Source organism: Myotis davidii, unplaced genomic scaffold, assembly GCF_000327345.1.
Source record: "Myotis davidii unplaced genomic scaffold, ASM32734v1 scaffold656, whole genome shotgun sequence".
In the NCBI taxonomy this organism is placed as follows: Eukaryota; Metazoa; Chordata; class Mammalia; order Chiroptera; family Vespertilionidae; genus Myotis; species Myotis davidii.
The window spans coordinates 1314342-1320418 of record NW_006287544.1 but is presented as its reverse complement, the minus strand read 5'-3'; positions in this window follow the sequence as shown (position 1 = coordinate 1320418).

Sequence of the window (6077 nt, the reverse complement as noted above, 5' to 3'; positions counted from 1 at the left end):
GGCCTCCTCGTGGCAAGGAAAAGAGTTGCTGCCATGCTGGAGTAATCGACTCTCATTGGGAGAAGGCGGTAGGGCTGCTTTTACCCAAAGGGATGGGGAGGAATACATATGGAACTTGAGACCCTTCTCATACTCCCATCCCTTAATTATGAATGGGCATGAGCAACTATTCCTGCTAAGAAAGGAATGGTTGCTAAGGGCTCAGATCCATCATAAATAAAGGTTCAAGTCAAACCAACCAGGTAAGCCAGCCAGAATCCTTAAGTGATAACTGAGGGTTAGAAAAATATAGAATGAATAATGGAGGAGAGACTGGACGAGCAACACTTTCTGTCTCATGACCAACTGCAGGAAGGGGGATTGCAGTTTATCCTATTAACTTTCTTCTACCTTTTCCCTCGGGAAAAGAGGCCCATGGGGATCACTGAGGAGCTGCTCCCTAACACACAGGGATAGTTGGCATAAGGTGTGGCCTGTGATCGCTAAGAAGGTGCTAAGGTCAGATTTCCCTTCAAGAAAGAACTTGCCACGAGGTGTGCAGCCAGCTGACAGCCTCGGGCTGCCAGGTTGGTAAGAGCTACATCCACTTCTAATTGCTGGTTTTGCTTTCTTTCTACTTAGTATCAAGTGCTATGTGTGCAGGTAAAGTTGGAAAAACAGACAGACTGATTTATAATTAACATGAATTATAATATATAATTGGTAGTGGCTGTCAGGTGCCTAAGACTGCTGTTAGCATTTAGCTTCCTTGTTAGATTATTCCCTCCAAGAAAAAGTTATTAATTTGCATTTCAATTTATATTTCTTTTTGTACACGCTGCAATGGAAAGGAAATGCATATTTAACTGTAAGTTTTACCTGCAGACCTTGGTTGGTTAACAAGGGAGATGGAATTAATAAAATGATCTTATTTGAGAGATATAGTCTCTGCTTTTTGCTTATAATCACCATTAAGTCTGTACTTTGCCTCTTTTCACAATGGCTTTTTATTCGACTTCTGTTTAATCTTACCATTGACCATTTCCTAGTTGTGTCTTTTTCTTCATCATGCGACATCTTAGCAAAATTTATTTGTGGTACATATTTTATGCACTTGAATACACAGGTTGAGGCAAAAAGTAGGTTTATAGTTGTGAGTATGCAAAACACAGAATTCATTTGTGTATTATTATTTATTAATTATTGTATTATTTTCCATATGAACAACTATCAACCTACTTTTTGCCACACTCTGTATATCTTTTAAATTTGGAATATCTCCTTTGCACATGATTCTTGCTTTCATTTAAAATGTTTTGTTGAGCCGAAACTGGTTTGGCTCATTGGATAGAGCATCGGCCTGCGGACTGAAGGGTCCTAGGTTTGATTCCGGTCAAGGGCATGTACCTGGGTTGTGGGCATATCCCCGGTGGGGGATGTGCAGGAGGCGGCTGATCAATGTTTCTCTCTCATCGGTGTTTTTGACTCTCTATCTCTCTCCCTTCCTCTCTGTAAAGAATCAATAAAATATATTTAATAAATAAATAAATAAAATCTTTTGTTGATGATATTACAGCACATCTGTTTGAAGAGTAATATTTTTTCAATAATTTTAAAATTTTACTTATCTTTCTACCTTCCTTCCTCTCTTCTTACCTTCCTCCCTTATGATAGTTATTTAGCTTCTGCCTAAAATGCTTACATTCTTTTTTTCTTGCCTTACAGGTCAGTGGAACCTCATGGCTATTAGTCACACGGCTTTGACTATTTGCTTGCTCGGGTACATTTATATAATTAAGGTGGGTTTTATTTTATTTTATTACTTCTTTAGTAATTAAAAGTAAATCCCTAAGAAGTCGCTAAACTGAAGTATGAAAAAACAAAACAAAAACAGAATCATCTCCCATTAGTTTTACCATGAAGAGGAAGAAAATTAAAAAAAAAAATTGTAAAGGACATACTAGTGGATATATATATCCAAACTGAAAAAGAATAGGAGACATTAGCTTTGCTTTGGAAAGTGATTTAGCCCAAATGTCTTCATACTGCTGCATTCAAAATGGGAAGAACATACAGGATCTTAAATCCAAGCTATAGAAGCAGGATGCCACTTACCATCACAGTTGAGGAGAGGAGAACACTAATATCTAGTGGGTGGAATCCAGTGATGCTAACATTCTACAAGACACAGGACTAATCTACTACAAAGTTCTATCCAGTCCCAAATGCCAATAGTGCTGAAGCTAAGAAACCCTGCCTCAGAGGACATACATAACAGCCACATGGGCCGGGAAATAATTGTTCCAAAATGGTTCTAGTAAATAGGTGAATAAACACTTGCACTGTCTATGATATAGATATGAACAAAGTTGATATAGATATTAACAAAGAATCCTGTACAAATGTTGCAGGTAAAGTTAATCAGTGCCAAGTTAATTTGCTGGCCTGAGTACATTGTATATTTTAATAACTTTTGGGGTTTTCTTATCTGCAGAAAATTCACCAGATTAGAGGATTAACATACTAAAAGATTTGTGTTTTTGGTGTTTTTTTTTGAAAAAAGAAATAACCTCGAGGATGAGAATTAACACAAGTATAATCCATCACTGTCTGATTTGAGAATTGAACCAACCTACATCCACATAACTTAATTATTAGGACTGAGAACTGAGCTCACCTGTGTCAACATGACTTACGTGTTTGTTCCAGGAAAATTCTCACTGAGGAAGATAAGAATATAACCAATAAATAATTTTCCTTTTGGCTTCAGAAAATCTGTACAAACCAATTTGGGCAAACAAGTTTGCTCTTCTAGACGAACAGCTAACCTGTCAGGACAATAGATTGCTCACCTGGCCAACAGCTCATTTATTAACTGATGTTTTACTTAGTGGGTCTGCTTCAAGACCTTTGCCTGACCGGGTCCACCAAATTTCTGCCACGAACTGTCCATTCCCAATTAGTTTATCATCCTGAAAGATCTACCTTAAGCCAATTTTGACCAGATTGCAAACCTGACAGATATCCCGCTCTGACCTTCCATTCAGAGGCAAGACTAAGACTGAATAAGTGATGTTCACTCTTACTCCAGTGGGCCTGATAAACTTAGCTTTGCTCATTTGACATATTTTGTGTGCTCTTGGAGGGGTAGTCGATGGTAATAGCCATAGTACTTGAAGCAGTCCCTCACTGCTACCCACACCATTCACATACCACCATCAGCTCCATAAAACTCTACTGATTCCAACTGGACTAATATTAAAAAACAAAACAAAACAAAACTTTTATAACACATTAAAATTACTAGTAAGAAAAGAAAAATTCTCCTGTATGAGACTTTTCTCATTTGTCTGAGGAAGGGTTATTTGACTAAGCAGATGCTTACAGTACAAGCCTTGTTAATCATAAACTTAGGCAATACATTTGGATATGAACAAAATATAGGCAATAATATCTGGACTGCATGACCTTGGACAAGGCATCTAACCTATCTAAATCTCAGATGCCAGAACTGAAAAATAATGATAATAAAAAGAAAATTACTAATACATACTTATGACTTACTATCTCTGATGTGAAAACTGAAATTATACTTTCCTGATCTGGGGATAAACAATACTGGGGCCAGGCAAGAAACAGCTTCATGGGCCAGGAAATAATTGCTCCTAGAAGATACTCCAACTAAAACAATCCATTTAATGAAATTAACTGCTTTTACATCAGTACTTGCACCAAGCCCTTTTGCCTCACTGTGCCCAGCAATTCATAATTCTCATGTTATAATCTGCTCAATTCCAGTCAGAAGCCATTTGAGAGTTACTTGCAGGCATATATATGTATGATATATATGTAGTATATATATATACACACACACACATATATATGAGTACATACATATACACACATATGCATGTATATGGTATTATATATACTTTATATATGCTATATGTATTTTTTTTTCTCCTGACTTCGTCTTTTGAGACTCTAGAATTATATCCCCCGTTTTTGTCTTCTGACTTCCCCTTTTGAGATCATAGAGTGATATTCCCCTTTCTTGCACTATTTTTAATAAATTCAGTTTTATTGACTCTGACTTTGGCAGGGTCCTTTTTGGGTTTAACATATGATACAGGCCTTCTAAGTACCACATATGTATTAATTTCTTTAATCCTCAAAATAGCCCTATGAGGTAGATAATATTTTTATCCACATTTTACAAAAGAAGAAACTGGGATCTCTAAAATTTAAGTAACTTAGAAAAATGCTTTTATGGGGTTTAATATAATAATGCAGGGGGAAAAAAGCCCAGTCTAGCTGCTAGCACAAAGTAAAATTTATACAATCTAATTTTTTTTTCTGTTATGTTAATAATACAAGGGTAAAAGTAATCATTTCACCAAAAAGATAACTACCATAGTGCTGGGAGAATGGCAGACATTTTTCTAATTCCTAAAATGTTTGACCACAAGAAGTTAGAAGTTAGGTAAGTTCAGCAAATGCTCATTTATTACTATTATGTCAAAAATAACATTTTTTTTTTTGCCCTGACCCCTTCTTCTCTGTAAAAAAACCAATAAAATATATCCCCAGTCCGCAGTCCGCAGGCCTACACTCTATCCACTGAGCCAAACCGGTTTCAGCAAATATTTTTAAAATTTAATTTTTATTGAACTTATTTGGGTGATACTGGTTAATACAATTATATAGGTTTCAGGTGACAATTCTATCATACATCATCTGTATATTGTATTGTGTATTCACCATCCAAAGTCAAGTCTCCTTCCACCACCATTTATCTATCCATCCCTCCCCCCACCATACTGTTGTCCATTTCTATGAGGGTTTATTATTATTATTATTAATCTCATCACCTTTTAGGAATACTACTCAGCCATAAAAAAGAAGGAAATCTTACCCTTTGCTATAGCATGGATGGACCTGAAGAGCATTATACTAAGTGAAATAAGCCAGTCAGAGAAAGACAAGTACCATATGATTTCACTCATATGTGGAAACTAATGAGCAAAATAAACAAACAAACAAAATAGAAACAGAGTCATAGATAGATTATAGACTGACAGCTGTCAGAGGGAAAGGAGGTGGCAGGAAAATATATATTTGTTAGTTTTCTTATAATATGTTTTTTGATTAAAAAATAAGGATGTTTCATTTTACTTTTATATCTTTCTAATCTTTGATCTAGAGTGAGCATATGACATTCTGAGGAGTTTTGTATCTCCTGAGCTGAGAAGCTAAGTGGTTTTGGCCACATATGATGTAAACCAGGATTTTTCTGTAAAAGTCCAGATAGTAAGTATTCTTGGCTTTGCCCTCCATGTGGTTTCTGTTACAACTACTCAATTTTACCATCATAGCATAAAAACAGCCATAGATCATCCTATCTAATAAAAGAGAAACATGGTAATTAGCCTTACCTCTGCTACTCTCCCATTGGCTAATCAGGGCGATATGCAAATTAACTGCCAGCCAAGATGGCGGCCGGCAGCCAGGCAGCTTGAAGCGAACATGAGGCTTGCTTGCTTCAGTGACGGAGGAAGCCAAAGCTCCCCACCTGCCGCTGCCAGCCTCTGCGCTTTCAGTTTGAAACATTGTTACAAATATAGAAGCTAAACAAAACCCCAGAAACCTGCTTTCAGCCAGCCGGGATCTCAGAGCTGGAGTTAAAACAGTGTTTCGAATATAGAACCCAAACAAAGCGGATACCTGCTTTAAGCAGCTGAGGCCTCAGAGCTGGAGCCAAACCTCAGAGCTAAAGCTGGCCCAGAATTAAAAAAAGAAAAAGAAAAAAAGGAGCGGTAGGGAGCTTCAGTCACCCGCCAGCCAGAAAACAGCCCTCAGACCCTCACCCAGACTGGCCAGGCACCCCAGTGGGGACCCCCAACCTGAAGGGGGTGTGACCAGCTGCAAACAGCCATCATCCCCTCACCCAGGCTGGCCAGGCACCCCCGTGTTTACTCCCACCCTGATCCAGGACACCCTCCAGGGCAAACCAGCCAGCCCCCACCCATGCACCAGGTCTCTATCCTATATAATAAAAAGATATTATGCAAACTGACCCTAACAGCAGAAAGACTGGG